Here is an 18,622-nt window from a genome sequence, read left to right as displayed (position 1 = left end):
CAAAATCTTCATTTTTTACACTGGCATGTTCTTGTAGACCAAGTTTTTGAAGTTTTACAAGGGGTAAAAGGAGAGAAATCTTCCTAAAATGTGTAACCCAATTTCTCTCGAGTAAGGAAATACCTCATATGTGTATGTCAAGTGTTCGACGGGTGCACTAGAGGGCTCAGAAGGGAAGGAACGTCAGTGGGATTTTGGAGAGGGAGTTTTTCTGAAATGGTTTTTGAGGGGCATGTCACATTTAGGAAGCCCCTATGGTTCCAGAATAGCAAAAAAAAAAAAAAAAAAAAAAAACCCACATGGCATACTATTTTTTCACTAAAATGCAAGTTTCCCCCCACATTTTAAATTTTTACAATGGATAATAGGAGAAAATGCCACCCAAAATTTGTAACTCCATCTCTTCTGAGTTTGGATACACCCCATGTGTGGACGTCAAGTGCTCTGCTGGCGCACTACAATGCTCAGAAGAGAAGGAGTCACATTTGGCTTTTGGAAAGCAAATTTTGCTGAAAGGGTTTTCATGTCGCATTAAGGAACAGTGCCAGAACAGCAAAAAAAAAAAAAACACATGGCATACTATTTTGGAAACTACACCCCTCAAGGAACGTAACAAGGGGTACAGTGAGTCTTAACACCTCACAGGTGTTTGACGACTTTTCGTTGGATGTGTAAATGACTTTTTTCTTTCACTGAAAGGCTGGTTTTCCCCCCAATTTTTTTTTTACAAGGGGTAATATGAGAAAATGCCCCCCAAAATTTGTAACCCCATCTCTTCTGAGAATGTAAACACCACATATGTGGACGTCAAGTGCACTGCAGGCGCACTTCAATGCTCAGAAGAGAAGTCACATTTGGCTTTTGCAAAGCAGATTTTGCTGAAATGGTTTTTTTGGGGGGCATGTCCCATTTAGGAAGCCCCTATGGTGCCAGGACAGCAAAAAAACAAAAAAACACATGGCATACTATTTTGGAAACTACACCCCTCATGGAACGTAACAAGGGGTAGAGTGAGCCTTAACAACCCACAGGTGTTTGACGACTTTGGATGTGTAAATTATTTTTATTTTTATTTTCACTAAAATGCAGTTTTTCCCCCCAAATTTTAAATTTTTACAAGGGGTAATAAGAGAAATGCCCCCCAAAATGTGTAACCCCATCTCTTCTGAGTATGGAAACACCCCATGTGTGGACATCAAGTGCTCTGTTGGCGTACTACAATGCTCAGAAGAGAAGGAGTCACATTTGACTTTTGGAAAGCGAATTTTGCTGAAATGGTTTTTGGGGGGCATGTCCCATTTAGGAAGCCCCTATGCTGCCAGGACAGCAAAAAAAAAAAAAAAAAAAAAAAACACATGGCATACTATTTTGGAAACGACACCCCTCAAGGAACATAACAAGGGGTACAGTGAGCCTTAACACCCCCCAGGTGTTTGACGACTTTGGATGTGTAAATTATTTTTATTTATTTTTTTCCACTAAAATGCAGGTTTTTCCCCAAATTTTACATTTTTATAAGGGGTAATAGGAGAAATGCCCCCCAAAATGTGTAACCCCATCTTTCTGAGTATGGAAATTCCCCATGTGTGGATGTTAAGTGCACTGCGGGCGCATTACAATACTCAAAAGAGAAGGAGTCACATTTGTAAATTTTGCTGAAATGGGGGGCATGTCGCATTTAGAAAGCCCCTATGATGCCAGAACAGCAAAAAAAAAAAACACATGGAATACTATTTTGAAAACGAAACCCCCCAAGGCACGTAACAAGGGGTACAGTGAGCCTTTACACTCCACAGGTGTTTGATAAATGTTCATGAAGAGGGATGTGAAAAGGAAAAATTAGATTTTTCACACTAAAATGCTGGGGTTGCCCCAAATATTTCATTTTCACAAGTGGTAACAGGAGAAAATGTCATTGTAAATTTGTAAATACATTTCTTTGGCGTAAGGACATACCTCATATCTGGGCGTAAACAGCGTGCACACTGGTCTTAGAGGAGCAGGAGCTCATTCAGGGGCCTTGAGCTTTCTGCCTATGGAGCCAGAACTTTAGTTTAAATAACTAAAATGGGGTACAGTGGGATGCAAAATCATAGAAAGGTTATGTTCCCAGAATGATGACCCAGAGCCCCAAACCCTGTGCTCTGAATCATCATTCTGGGAATGTGATGTGTGTGGCCGTCCCTAACCTGTTGCCTCAAATGCGCACCCCGCTCAGGTGGAGAGAGCGCTGCAACATTTGAGGCAACATAAAAAGTCCCCGATGATAGTGACTCAGTGACCCATGACCCATTTTTGGAAAAAAATACCCCCAGAGGTCTTATCAGGTTTTAATTTTTTTTTTATAAAAGAGTTTTTGGGCAATTTAGTGGTTGTATGGGGTTAAAACTTGTAATGTACTCTGGACTTGGTACATTGGAGTCAAATTGTGGGAAATTAAAATGAAGAGGGAAAATTTTGTACCGTGATATTCCCTGAAGCAGTTTTTAATGCAGAGGCCTGGATGATCGGGGCAAGTGTCACATTGAGTGGTGGTATCTTTCCGTATCCCCCTCTTGTGACACACTCTGCATCTTTTCTGGGATCGTCCCTTTTTTCCAGTGTGGGGGACTTCACCTGGAAAGTGTTGGCCTGGGACGATTCTGGCACCTATAACTTCAGTTCCTTGGGAAGTCCGGCCTGCTCTTTCCCGGTCGCCAAAGATCAGGACCTTTAGGACTTCTTCTTGGAACAGTAGGAATGTCCCTGTGTTGCCAGCGTACTGGGACAGCACAAAAGAGTTGTACATGGCAACCTGTACCAAGTAGACTGCAACTTTTCTGTACCATATCCGTATTTTCTGCATGGCCATGTATGGCTTGAGGACTTGATCTGAAAGATCAACTCCCCCATATACCAATTGTAGTCCAGAATACAATCTGGCTTGATGACCGGTGTTGTGGTACCTCGCACAGGGACAGGTGAGCTGCCATTACCATGAATTGTGGTCAGCATAAGGACACCCCTCTTATCCTTATACCTGACCAGCAACAGGTTTTCATAGGTAAGGGCACGGGACTCACCCTTGGGCATAGGTGTCTGGATCAAATTTAGAGGGAGGCCTCTCTGTTTTTTTCGCACGGTCCCACAAGCGGACGTGGATCTGGCGGCAAGGGATGTGAACAGAGGGATGCTGATATAAAAGTTGTCCACGTATACGTGGTAACCCTTATCCAGCAATGGGTGCACATGGTCCCAAACGATTTTCCCGCTAACACCCAGAGTGGGGGAACAATCTGGGGGTTGAATACTGGAATCTCATCCCTCATACACTCTAAATTTGTAAGTGTTCCCGGAGGTACTCTCACAAACTTTATAGAGCTTCACGCCATACCGCACCCGCTTTGAGGGAATATGAGTCTCCCCTTAAAACTAATAAGAGACTCATCTACTGAGAGCTCCCCAAGCGGTACGTAGGCCTCCAAAAATTTGGCCCCAAAGTGATCCATGACCAGCCTCACTTTGTGAAGCCGGTCATAGGTGGGATCACTTCGGGGTGGACATGCCTCATTATCTGCATAATGGGGGCATTTCCGAATGGCCTTGAACCACTTCCGTGTCATGACCATACTGTAAAGCGGGGTCTTGTATAGGATGTCCCCGCTCCAGTACTGTCTGACACTTGGCTTTTTGACCAGGCCCATATGCAGCACGAGGCCCCAAAATGTCCTCATTTCTGCTGCATCAATGGCCAAAAAAGAATCAGGGTAGTGGGCGATGAACTGCTGGGGTTGTACAGATTCGTCTGTCCACCATCAGATTGACAAAACTGTCACTGAAAAAAAAAACTTTTTATAACTTTTTCTTTATTTTACTCCTACCTGTCCCAGTTGAGTAATCTGTCCCTGCTCTAATGTGGCTTCTTCTTTCCTTAGGGGGCTCCGATCACAGCAGAGGGGGAGTCCCTGGCTCCTGGCAGCTCTGCCCTGGCAGCTCTGCCCGCTGAATGAACTCAGAGAGCTGGCAGAGCAGCAAGAAGGGGACATTAACCCCTCCCCTGACGGCATCACCGGAATCGCAGGAAATCGCTGGTGTGAATTCACCTGTGATTTGCCGTGATCGCCTACATGGGGGCATTTGCGCGAGCTGCCGCTTCCCACGGCCGTACATGTACGTCACGGGTCATTAACTACCAGGGTCCTATGACGTACCGGTACGACATGGGTCCTGAACAGGTTAAAGGGGTACTCCAGTGGAAATTTTTTTTTTAATTATTTAAATCAATTGGTGCCTGAAAGTTAAACAGATTTGTAAATTACTTCTATTAAAAAATCTTAATCCTTCCAGTATTTATTAGCTGCTGAACACTACAGAGGAAATTCATTTTTTTTTGGAACACAGTGTTCTCTGCTGAATCACAAGCACAGTGCTCTCTGCTGACATCTCTGTCCATTTTAGGAACTGACCAGAGCAGCATATGTTTGCTATGGGGATTTTCCCTACTCTGGACAGTTCTTAAAATGGTCAGAGATGTCAGCAGAGAGCACTGTGCTCGTGATTTTAGCAGAGAGCTCTGTGTTCCAAAAAGAAAATAATTTTCTCTGTAGTATTCAGCAGCTAATAAGTACTGGAAAGATTAAGATTTTTTAATATAAGTAATTTACAAATTTGTTTAACTTTCTGGCTTTTAACCTCTTGGGGAAGGAGCCCATTATGACCCTAAGGACGGGAGCATTTTTTGCAAATCTGACCACTGTCACTTTAAGTATTAATAACTCTGGGATGCTTTTACTTATAAATTTGATTCCGAGACTGTTTTGTTGTGACATATTCTTCTTTATGTTAGTGGTAAATTTTTGTCGATACTTGCATCATTTCTTGGTGAAAAATTCAAAAATTTGATGAAAAATGTGAAAATTTTACATTTTTCTAACTATGAAACTCTCTGCTTGTAAGGAAAATAGGCATTCCAAATAAATTATATATTGATTCACATATACAATATGTCTACTTTATGTTTACATCATAAAGTTGACATATTTTTACTTTTGGAAGACATCAGAGGGCTTCAAAGTTCAGCAGCAATTTTCAAATTTTTCGCAAAATTTTCTAAATCGGATTTTTTCAGGGACCAGTTCAGGTTTGAAGTGGATTTGAAGGGTCTTCATATTAGAAATACCCCATAAATGACCCCATTATAAAAACTGCACTCCTCAAAGTATTCAAAATGACATTCAGGAAGTGTGTTAACCCTTTAGGTGTTTCACAGAAATAGCAGGAAAGTGAAGGAGAAAATTCAAAATCTTCATTTTTTACACTCGCATGTTCTTGTAGACCCAGTTTTTAAGAAAATACCTCATATGTCCATGTAAAGTGTTCGGCGGGTGCACTAGATGGCTCAGAAGAGAAGGAGGGATTTTGGAGAGTGAGTTTTTCTGAAATGGTTTTTGGGGGGCATGTCCCATTTAGGAAGCCCCTATGGTGCCAGGACAGCAACCCCCCCCCCCCACATCGCACACTATTATGGAAACTACACCCCTCAAGGAACATAACAAGGGGTACAGTGAGCTTTAACACTCCACAGGTGTTTGACAACTTTTTGTTAAAGTTGAATGTGTAAATGAAAAATAAAAAATAAATCACTAAAATGCTGGTTTTTCCCCAAATTTTACTTTTTTACAAGGGGTAATAGGAGAAAATGCCCCCCAAAATTTATAACCCCATTTCTTCTGAGTATGGAAATACCCCATGTTTGGACGTCAAGTGCACTGCGAGCGAACTACAATGCTCAGAAGAGAAGGAGCGCCATTGAGCTTTTAGAGAGATAATTTGTTTGGAATGGAAGTCGGGGGCCTTGTGCATTTACAAAGCCCCCCGTGGTGCCAGAACAGTGGACCCCCCCACATGTGACCCCATTTTGGAAACTATACCCCTCACGGAATGTAACAAGGGGTACAGTGAGTATTTACTTTGTGGAGTCATTCTCTTTCCTTTTCTTCTATGTCTTGCTCAGAACCCCATGACGTCTTCTTCCAACCATGACTTAACACCAAAGAATCAGAAAGCATGTTAGGCCCCGCACATTTCCAGCACATTTCCCATCTTTTTCCTATCCTGAGTGACCAAATAATGCCTCCCCTGGTGAGTAGTAGTAGTAGTATTAGTTAGTAGGATAACAAGTTGGGAGGAGGGTGGGGGGATTGGGTAATGGTGGGTAGGCAATTTTCTCCCAATAGGTAGATGCCCCCAGTAGGTAGGTAGATAATCCCCCCAGTAGGTAGGTAGATAGGTAATCCCAATCCAATGGTAGATATATTATAATCCCCACTGGTGCGTAGGTAATGCTCCCTGGTAGGTAGATAGATACTGCCAGTAAGTAGACTCCCAGTGCAACCCCCTAGTAGTACACATAGGGGGAAAATTTTTAAAACCTGTGCAGAGGAAAAGTTGACCAGTTGTCCATAGCAAACAATCTGATCTACTAATTACCTTTCTCCCTTGTGCTGTCTACAGTTAGCTTCTCTCTTGTTGCTCCTCTTTGACATGTTACAGGTGGTGCTGGGCCTGCATGGAGCGCAGTGCTGCCACCGCCGTGATGCCGGCAGTCACCCAGCCCCACACTCACAAGGCACACACAACAGGGCACACACATAGCACACAGCACCCCAGCCTGGATTGTGGAAATGCAAGTGATTTCCCCAAAAAAATTTTTTTTACGCTCCCCTCGGCTCTGTAATCTCTGCACCCTAAGGTAGCCGCTTGGCCTGCCTTATTATAGCGCCGGTCCTGGTCATGGGATGTGTCAAGAGAGACATAATGGCTCGTGACAGGAATATAGTTTTGCATCTGTATAAATCATAAGTTAGACCACATATGGCGTTTGTGTCCAAATTTGTGGCACCTGTATATAGGGCACAGCAGAACTGGAGAGGGTGCCAAGAATATTGAAGATAATTGATAGTATGGGAGGACTACAGTACCAAGACAGGTGATCTAGCTTGGGGTTATTTAGTTTAGAGAAAAGACTTATTAGGGGTGATATGATCACAATGTAAAAATATTTTAATGGACAATACAGAGATCTTTCTAGTAATCTTTTCATACCTAGGCCGGTAACCATGACAAGGGGGCATCCTCTACGTCTGGAGGAAACAAGGTTTCACCATCATCACAGATAGAGATGCTTTACTGAGGAACCTGAGGAAGACGCCGGTTCTGGCGTTGAAACGCGTTGTTCTATAATAAATTATATTACTTATATCTCGCTTTTGCCTGAGAGCCCTTGTGGCTAGTGCTGCTATTCACCTATTGCACCTTGTGGAATCCCTGTGTGGTTGGAGGCTGAAGTATTGCAATATTGGACACCAAGTTATGGTGGAGGGATCGGCTGCATGGTGATGATACTTTACAAGTTTACATCAGTGTTGTGTCTGACAGGGAGCACAACCTACGGGGTGAGCAATTTTCATATCAACCTTTGTGATATTTTTCTCACCCCGACTTTATTACACTACGAAGCGCTTTGTGGTTTCTGCTTGTTAGAGATTCTTTACTGTAAGAGCAGTTATACTATGGAACTCCCTATATAGTTCCTCTTTAAAGTATATATTATTATGGATACTAGATTTATGGGGATAGAACAATAGAACACTGATCCAGGGATTTTTTCTGCCATATTTAGAGTCGGAAAGGTATTTTTCCTCATGAAATGGGGCAATTGGCATCGGCCCCATAAGGTTTTTTTTGGCCCTCCTCTAGATCAAAACAAAAGGGGTTGAACTTGATGGACTCTTGTCTTTTTTCAACCTTATAAACTGTGTAACTAAATAACTAGAGGAGCTCTTGGGCCCCCTCATGTCTCAGGCCCATCCTCCTCCCCTTCATCAGCCCCTGGATTTACTTTAGATAAAAGTATAGATGTGGTATCATAGCTCCATGAAAGAGAGGACCAGAGCTCTCACCTTCAGTAATATTGAGGTTATGCATCAATACTTTACAAATGCTTATTTTTGGGAAAAGCTGAAGGGTCCTGGATGGTGTAGCTGTTTGGTGGAGGGGAGCTGTGGGTTTTGTTCTCCCTATAATCTGGCCCTGTTCAGATATCAATGCTTAATTAAGCAAAATTGACAGGTTGATCACTGTCTCCCCTAGGAGTCTTGTCAAGATTTACTCTGCTTTTTACTGAGAAATAATGCACCAAACTACATACCCCTGCCCCCTCTATCATATTCTGCTCTCAGATAGGGCATTTTAAATCATCTGACAGTTTTTTTAAGCATAAGGTAGCAGTTCTAAAGATAAAATCAAGTAAAATAAATTTTGTGATAAAATATGCATTTTATAGATCGCCATCTGTTACACGGCAGTTTGTAATATTAACAGTATACAAACACTACATTCAGTAAACATGGTGTACATTAAAGTCAATTACATGGAACATCACTATAAGCAGTCACATAAATAAGAAACCTGTAAGAGACTCCATCATATTTTTGCAGAGGGGAATTATTTCTGGTGTTGAATTGTAGAGAATACAGAGAAATAATCATGCAATTTGTCTAATTCAGCCTCAGCATAAGCACAGCATGACAGGCCCCCCACTGGCAACTTGCTGCGCTTTAAATGAAATTTGTATGAAGGGTTAAATACTTTGATAAGCGAAGAAGCTTGAAGAATAAAATGAATGCAATAGATCGTGTGCGGGCTGTTCCCCTCCTGGTCATGTTTGTGCAATGGATATTTAGTTCAGAGGAACAACAAATCTTTTATGCAGTCATCTCAGACTGAATGAATAGAATATATTAAAGTTGTTATCTGGTTTAGAAATCTCATATTCATACATCCTCTTAGGGAATTCTGAGTTATTAGATGGGAGTCCCCTGTTCAGAATCTCCATCTCTTCACTAGAGTAGAGAATGATAACAAAGAGCTTCTCTTGCAGTCTCCTGTCTAACACTACATAGACATCCCATTGACTTGAATGGACACTGTGTAACATTTCATTTTTGCTTGGCTACAGGAATATCAAACATTTCCTAGTCTTCCCAGCAGGTTTCCCTAACAGATCATGGCTAATTGTTGAGGGTCCAGCAGGGGGAACTTCAAATTTTGCAACATAAAATCCATGGCTGATCCTGTCTGTGAATATACCCTAAGGGTAGGGTCTCATGCGGCGCATCTGCAGCGTATTTCACACTGCGGATGCACCAACAGCAGTCACAGAGGGACTGCAGAGTGAGCTCCTTGCTGTGGCCGGGTAGCTCTGTGTGTCTGCTTTAGCGGCAAATTTCTACAGCGGAAAATCTGCCACTACGAGTGGACACACAAAGCTACCCAGCCGGAGTCAGGAGCTCTCGCTGCAGTCCCTATGTGAAATACGCTGTGGATATGCCCCATGTGACGATGCCCTAAATCTTTCTGTAAGCTCATGCCTCCTTTCCCTAGTATTTAGCACAAAAAATTATGATGAAAATTAACACAGATAAAAATGCACCAAGATGCACCAAATGTTGGCATGTTGAATAAATTAAAAGAATAATCAGTAAATCTGGCTGTGCTTTTCAATAAAAATCATTTAAAAAAAATGTCACTTTTCCAATCCTTTTTTTTTTGTGGACATTTTTTTTATATTGTAAAAAAAAAAAATCTGACTAGAGATTGCTGCCAAAATGCCATTACACAATGCAAGAAATAAAAATGTCACAAAAAATGCTCAAAAATACAAGCTACATTCAAAATATTTTGCCAAAAGCCATAGCTATGGAGTCTGCCTTTAAAATAGTATCAATAGGGCGCATAACTAGTGCTGCAAAATGGAGATGATTTAATGTGAGGGGAGACGGTCACGGAAAGCCAAGATGAATTATTCATATTCTGACAACTTTATATGTTGTGAATGAAGTGTTCCTCTACCCCATCTCCCCAGCTGAAGCCAGGCCCTCTACCCGACCATGTAATTACATTAACCTTTTGACACAACAAGCAGAGATTTCCCTGTGAACAGCGATCAATAGTCCAGAGATGCCATCTATTTAATAGGTTACACTTCACTAGAAGATATAATTAGCTCCTCCAGTCCTGTGTGGATTTGTGGCTGCCCCTAGTCCTTTTCCAGTGACCTGGAATACTAGTCCTGGCTCTATTGTACAATGAGCTGTAGCCATGTCATGTCTTCCTATAGCCCATTTACGTGTTATAAATTTCTTACCTCACCAGTTAGTGATCCCTTGTTTTTCTAATTGTTACGACCATAAGGTTGATGTCTATACCATTCTAAATATGAAAAGGAAGAAATTAGATAGAAAACAGACATTTAGTTGTTGCAATAAATGCAAAGAATAATTTTTATGTACAGAACAGAAACAAATAAGCAAAATCGTATTGTTCCTTGGTGCTGCTCAAGGATCGTAGGTAAAAAAATCTTAAGTTATGACATGCCTGGTTCTCAATTGATCTGATTCTGGTTTGGCAAGGTTTCTTGTTCTGTCTGCCATGTGCAGCACCAATCACTTTATGGTAAATCTTTGTTTATTAAAGAATTTTAAACATACAAGAATAAACAGCATATTTCATTATAATAATGGCTGGCATGACCAACAAAACTGTAGGACATAAGATAAGGCACAAGGTCCATACCCTGAAGGGCCATATGGACTAATAATTATAAACAATAAAGAACCAAAGAGCCCACCCCAGGACCCCAAAAAACAGAAAGGCAATCAGTAACATACAAGAGAAGGAAGTAACCGAATGCAGGTAAGGCAAGAAAGAAAGAAAAGAGAGAAAAGGAAGAAGAAGAAAAAGAAGAGGGAACAGAACCTAAGACGAGGACAGAGTAAGACAGACAAGGGGTAAGACAAGGACCAAGAAAGACAAATAGGGGAGACAATAGGAGAAAAAGAAGGGGAGAGGGAGGATGGGTAGAAGATTTAGATAACCTTCGTGAAGGACTTGCAGAAAGAATCCCATGGGTACCAAACACTAGTAAATGCGTCAACCATATCCTTATCATGAGAAAGTAACTCCTACATCAGCCAGATATGATTTACGGTTTCCGCAAACTGCAACCCAGAGGGCGTCACCTGGGATTTCCAAAGGTGAGGTACTATGGTCCGAGCAGCGCCAAGAAAATGTTGCAGTAGGCCCTTTTTAGCAGCAGAAATAGAGAAGGAATAATGAGAGAGAAGTGAACATTCAGGAGAAGCAGGTATAGAGTTTGAGCAAACCCGATTATAGAGATCAAATACAGCTGCCCAGAACGGACGAATTATGGGACAATCCCACCATATATGGAGGTTAGTGCCAACCGCCTGGCCACAGTGCTAGCAGAGCACAGAGGCGGAGGAAAACATCTCGAGAAGAAAGGACACATAACTGCTCAAAAGAGGTAAGCTGTCGGCGAAGGAGACCAGAGGGTAATAAAGAGGAATAAAAGTGACGAAGCCTACGGTATGAGAGCCAGGTACTTGGGGTCGAGTAGGATTGGGTCGGAAGAGGCATCAAGGCACCATCTGAGAGAGCCTGGTAAAGGCGTGGTCTAGTGCCTATAGGGAGCCCCAACATGGAGCGAATACCTGAATCATCGAGGAGCAACGGGTTACTTAACAACTGAGTTAGGGGACCCGGGCTGGATGATAAACCCCTAGTCTCAATCATGGAATCCCAAATAGGGAGCAATATTCTCAGGACATTCGGAAGAGCAAGACTGAGGGGCGAGAGGTAGGAGGGATCCATGGCAAGGCTGTGGGGTGAACAGGGGAAAGACTACATTCGAGAGCTGCCCATTGTTTAGAGAGGGGACAGTGGCAAAAAATCTAACAATCTGGTGCAGACCCTGGCCAGATAATAAAGATGAAAGTCGGGGAGAACAGCTCCACCCTTCTCCTTACATCTAATCAATATGCGGTGAGCTAACCCCAGACCTTCAGGATGCCAGACAAACCTAGATCATAGAGATTTAAGTCTGGATAGGAAAGGAAGCATGTACAGATGGGCAAGGTCTCCATCAGATAGAGGATTCGGGGAAGACTATCCATCTTCAGGGCTGCCGAACCATGATAGAGTAAGGAGATCCCATTGCTTAAGGTCCCGTTCAATAGTAGAGAGCAGGGGAGGGAAATTAACCTGAAAGAGGTCCTTAAGATCTGCCACTAAGTTTACCCCTAAATATTTAAGGGAATGAATCTGGAGCTTGAAGGGGAATTGAGAGGTGAACCATGCATGGGTCTCGGGGGTTTAGAGATATTTAGCAACTCTGAGTGTTCACTTTCAAGTTGGAGAGGGCCCCAAATTCAGAGAACTCTGCTAAGATAGCGGGCAAGGAGGTATGGGAAGAGGTTACAGGAGAGGTATAACTTATATGTGACGCCCTGCAAAACTACATCCAGAATTGAGTTGTTCTGTCGGAAAACCACCGCCAGGTACTCCATAACAATGACATGAAGGTGGGGGGACAGAGGATACCCCTGTCTAGTCCCGTTATGGATAGAGAAGTGCGAGGACAACATGCCATTTATCCTGACCTGGGCAGAGGCCCTGGAATACAGAGCCATAATATATTGTAAAAAAGTTGGGCCCACACCAAGAGCCTCTAGAGCCATGAGAATGACAGCGAAATGTGCTATTAAGGCCTGAGGGGGGGGGGGGGAGGATGTGCCACCAGCAATAGCATTATATGAAGCTAATAGTGGTGTTGAAAGAAGTTCTTGGAAGCATTTATAGAAACGGGCAGTAAACCCGGGCCCGGGTTTTTACCATTCTTAAGACCCGCCACTACAACTTCCAACTCCTCAGGCTTCAAGGGCGCTTCAAGGGCCAACCATCTCTCCGGACAGGGAAATTAAACTATGTTTACGGAGGTAATCTCCAATCTTAGACCATACAGTGAGGATCAAAAGTTTGGGCACCCCAGGTAAAAATTTGTATTAATGTGCATAAAGAAGCCAAGTAAAGATGGAAGGCATCAAATTACAGATTAGACATTCTTATAATATGTCAACAAAAGATAGATTTTATTTCCATCATTTACACTTTCAAAATAACAGAAAACAAAAAAATGGCATCTGCAAAAGTTTGGGCAGCCTGCAGAATTTATAACATGCACTGCCCCCTTTGCAAAGCTGAGACCTGCCAGTGTCATGGATTGTTCTCAATCAAATCTGAAACTGAAAATAGTTGACGCTCACAAAGCTGGAGAAGGCTATAAGAAGATAGCAAAACGTTTTAAAATATCAATATCCTCTGTTCGGAATGTAATTAAGAAATGGCACTCATCAGGAACAGTGGAAGTTAAAGCAAGATCTGGAAGACCAAGAAAATATCAGACAGAACAGCTCGCAGGATTGTGAGAAAAACTATTCAAAACCCACGTTTGACTGCACTGCACAATCCCTCCGGAAAGATCTGGCAGACACTGGAGTTGTGTTACACTATTCCACTATATAAAGATACTTGTACAAATATGGTCTTCATGGAAGAGTCATCAGAAGAAAATCTCTTCTACGTCCTCACCACAAAAATCAGCGTTTGAACTTTGCAAATTAAGATGTAGACAAGCCTGATGCATTTTGGAAACAAGTTCTGTGGACTGATAAGGTTAAAATTGAACTTTTTGGCCTAAATGAGCAAAGGTACGTTTGGAGAAGAAGGGGAACAGAATTTAATGAAAAGAACCTCTGTCCAACTGTTAAGCATGGGGGTGAATCAATCATGCTTTGGGGTTGTATTGCAGCCAGCGGCACAGGGAACATCTCACAAGTAGAAGAAAAAATTGATTCAATAAAATTTCAGCAAATTTTGGATACTAACTTGATGCCATCTGTGAAAAAGCTGAAGTTAAAGAGAGGATGGCTTCTACAAATGGATAATGATCCTAAACACACCTCAAAATCCATGGGGGATTACATCAAGAGGCATAAACTGAAGGTTTTGCCATGGCCTTCACAATCTCCTGACCTCAACATAATTGAAAATCTATGGATAGACCTTAAAAGAGCAGTACGTGACAGACAGCCCAGAAATCTCAAAGAACTGGAAGACTTTTGTAAAGAAGAATGGGCAAAGATACGTCAAACAAGAATTGAAAGACTCTTGGCTGGCTACAAAAAGCATTTACAAGCTGTGATACTTGCCAATGGGGGTAGTACAAGATATTAACTCTGCAGGGTGCCCAAACTTTTGCAGACGCCATTTTTTTTGTTTTCTGTTATTTTGAAAGTGTAAATGATGGAAACAAAATCTAACTTTTGTTGACATATTATAAGGATGTCTAATCTGCAATTTAATGCCTTTTGGAGATTTTTCTTTCCTTGGCTTCTTTATGCACATTAATACAAATTTTTACCTGGGATGCCCAAACTTTTGATCCCCATTGTAGTCGGGGGGGGGGGGGGGGGGGGGAGAGAGGTCCGGGAAGTGTCCACAAATTTGATATAGAGATTAATATTAGGAACGGAACTCATCAAGAATCTGCTGTGTGGTGTGGACATGCCCCTGGGAGGCCGAATTAAGGGATAAAATGTAGGACGATCAAGGTCTAGGGTGGAGAGCCACGCACTACTTTTATCAGCATACTCACAGTAACCGCTGTGGGCCCTCTCTCAGAGACACAAGGATTTCTGATCAAGACAACTGAGCAATTTCTGGTAAGTGGTGGAAATTTCAGACTGAGTAAGGGCAGAAAAAGAGCGTTTATTAAGCGACTGAAGAGCAGCCAATTCCGAAAAAAAGACGGCTCAGGGTGGCAGAATTAGCTTTCTTAAGACACCCTCCATGCGCCAAAATATTCCCTGGACTGTACATTTAAGAGCTTCCCACTTAGTAGGGGCAGGAGTGCTATCAAGATCATGATTGGCAATAAATTCTATAATAGTCCGTTGTACTTTGGCCTTACATAGGACATCTCGGAGAAAGTTATCATTGAGTGTCCAAGAAAAGGACCGAGGAGGAGGGGGGACAAAATGAAATTTAGCAAGGACCGGGGCATGGTCCGACCACACAACAGAGTCTATGGAAGATCTTGGGGAAAGAGAAAGTAGAACGTGACTGACAAAGATCATATCTAATCTACTGTAGGATCTGTGGGCAGGAGAAAAATAAGTTAAGTCCTTCACATCAGGATGAAGGACTCGCCACAGGTCAACTAGTCTGCGGGGGAGTACAGTTCTTTGCGTAGTCTACAGAATGCCAAGAAAGAGAGGACTTACCAGACGACAAGTTAAGAAGGGGGTCCCAGACCCAATTGAAATCTCCTCCTAGAATAATTTGAGAGAATTCAGAAAAGGCATCCAGTTGACGGAGCAGGTCCAGAACACATGCCACTTGACCCTGATTGGAGATGTAAACAGAAGCCACAGTAAACAAGCGAGATGCATGAGAAAACTGTAAAAACAAAAAAATTACCCATCGGGTCAGACTGTACTTTCAAAACCGAAGGAATAAATGACCGATGGAATGAAATAGACACTCCTTTAGATTTGGAGGACGCATTAGTGGATTGGCACCAAATAGGGTAGTGTCGGTCAGTGAAGGCAGGACAGGATGTTTGGAAGTGAGTTTCTTGTACGAGAGCTATAAGAGACTCTCTTTTTGTGAAGGTGGTAGAGGACTTGATGTCTCTTTTTAGGGTGATTAAAGCCCTTGACATTAAAAGAGCATACAGCTAGGGAAGCCATAGGGGGAGTAGGCAGAAGGACAGGGAAGGGAAGGAAACAACAGAAAGGGAAGGGAAAACCCAAAAGGAAAGAAGAGACAATAAACACAAAAAAGTAAAAGGCCATAATTAGAGAAAAGAAAGAGACAGAAGAAACAAACATGGCCAAAGGCCCAAAGGACAGCGAATTCCCAAAGATCGTCATCCCGCTGAGCATCATCCCTACATGAGGAAGTGAAAGCCTACAGAAAAGTGAACCCAACATCCTCAACCCCCTCCCGATACAGTCGTGCCAGAGCTCATGTTGTTGATCCAGCTCTGTGAGGTGCTGGCCAAGATGGCGCAGCTTCTCCTTTATAGAATCCATCTTCCGCTTGTAAGCAGACTCTAGCCTAGAGACACACTTCTCAAAGTCTGATTTTGTGGGGAGAGCCTTTATTTCAGGTCCCAGTCACGATCAGAGCCACCACATCTGAGTCAGAGCCCCTGTGAGAGCGGTGGGGAGGCAGCCCCAGCACGCTCCTTGTCTCGGGCTGCAGACCTGGATCACACAGCGGCGGCCATCTTGAGAGAGGGGGTCCCGGTATCAGAGGCTGGCTGTGAAAAAACTGCAGAATAGAGCCGGAATCACCACTGGAGGAATCAGCAGTGTTGCGCTATCTCCTGGACCAGGGCATCAGAGCAGAGCGGGATTACTGGCCGCAATATAGCGGGGAGAAGTCAGGTGGCGGAACGGAGTGAAACGAGGCACGTCCTCACTCCGCAAATAGGCAGGCCACACCCCTCGCACCAATCACTTTATGATCCGTGAGGGAACTGTCCATTCTGAGCATAAGGGACACAGCATTGAATCCCCTTGACTGTTTTCCCCTGCACAGTCAGATTGCCAGGGCTTTATCAGAATTGTACCCACTTTATCCTCATGATCATGGAGTAATGGCATATTTTATTAATGGGAAAGCTTTTCAATACTTCTTTCAGATGAGATTTTTTTTACAGTTGTATCCAGTCTAAGCTGAGGGAAGTGCTCTTGGGTGTATAAGAAGAGGTATTAGTAGTAGAGAGGGAAGTGCTCATGCCACAGTACAGAACACTGGTGAGACCTCACTTGGAGTATTGTGCACAGTATTAGAGACTGTATCTCCAAATGGATATAGATATTTTGGAGAGAGATTTAAGAGAAGAGCTACTAAACTAGTACATGGCCTGCAGGATAAAACTTACCAGGAGTAGTCCAGTGTAGAACAACTTATCCCCTATCCTAAGCCACTGGGGCCCCCCATGGTCTCTTGTATGGGGCCCTGGCTTGCTGGCCAGAAAGCATGTGTCGACCACTTCACGAAGCGGCGGCTGACACGCCCCCTCAATACAGCGCTATGGCAGAGCGCGGAGGGGGGTTTGGAGGGTCTCAGCACTCGAGCACCATCTCATACAAATGAATGGAGGGTGTGTCATATACGCGCTCCTCACTGACCGACCCAAGGTCTCATCCCGGAGTTTGGCGGGGTCCCAGTGGCCGGACCCTATCCCCTGTGGATAGCGGATAAGTTTACTTGTGCCAGAGTTCTCCTTTAAGCATGCATGGGATAGGCATGAGGCTATCCTTTATATAAGATGTGGTCAGGGACTATTGATGGTATTAAAATATAGGGTAGACTAGATGGGTCAAATGGTTTTTATCTGCTGACACATGCTATGGTGCACACCTCTAGGAGACCCAATCTATAGTATCAGAGTCATAAAAAGGAGATTTAGGCAGGACCTATGGTTTATACTAAGAGCTACCCCCACCTCCTTCTTCTATTACCAATGGTTTTGCAGGTGTACACTGGACTTTTGTGGTCTGAAAATGAGAATAAATGCACATTAACTTCTATTAAAATCTGAGCATCCAATATTCGAGGCACATGCCAAAAAGTTCATAAATATTCTCTAAATAAAGAAAACATCAGCCACCTGTGTCTCATATCATGTATCGGATGGAAAGATTTTGCATTGTGCTCTATACATATCCTGGACGCAGAGCATTTGTATATTACACAGGATACAATGTTTATTTTATGCTGTGTAACTTGTCATTGAAATATATGCAAAGTGATATGTACTGACTTTGATTATTTACACAATTGTGATGGAATTATGCAAAGTGTCCCAACCAGCGATCAAACAAATCTAAGATATCAGGGCTCACTATTTTTTGTTGTTATAGTAGTTCATATCTATCTATCTCATATCTATCTATCTATCTCATATCTATCTATCTCTCTAGAAAATCCGGAATTCAGCAGCACACAAAATTGTGAAAAAATAAGTGGATGTTTATTACATCACCAGAAAAACAGAAGCAACGTTTCCATTCTCATAGAATTTAGCCTAAAGATCCACATCATTTCCCGTGGATCCTGTGGATCTTTAGGCTGAATTCTATGAGACCTGCCGGTTTTAACGCAGAGTTCAAGACTACATCTGGAATGAGCAAAAGATAATCTCTAGTACGTTGCCTCTGCCTGTAATATGTTGCTTTCAATATACTTAATTTAAAACCAAACTAACATCTGTTTTTTTCTGTTTAATTACAGATAATCATGAATCTACATTGTACCAGCCACCAACAGAACTGCCTGGAAACCGTGTACACACTTAATGTGAAAAGCCATTTTATTATCATTTTTTCTTATATCAGGGGGTCTAAATTGTTCCAAGGGTGCAGAATGAGTGGAGGACCACGTCAGTGGGTGATTGGCATATCTGGAGCTCTGTTTGCCTTTTGACATCTATAGCCCCAGTGATTCCCTGCTCCGAGCGAGTGGTGTTAATTCATCACACGAATCAGAGTGAGCACCATTATTCTGCCATGGCTACCTCCTTGAGCCATGCCAGCTCTATCTGCTACATCGCTGCAAGCCGAACACGGGACCACTGAAAACTATTATTCATAAGAATCGCTACTATATTACAAGAGATATGGGCACATTTGCCCACAGTAAAGATGGC

Source organism: Hyla sarda, chromosome 3, assembly GCF_029499605.1.
Source record: "Hyla sarda isolate aHylSar1 chromosome 3, aHylSar1.hap1, whole genome shotgun sequence".
Classification (NCBI taxonomy): Eukaryota; Metazoa; Chordata; class Amphibia; order Anura; family Hylidae; genus Hyla; species Hyla sarda.
Note: the sequence above shows the minus strand (reverse complement) of the source record.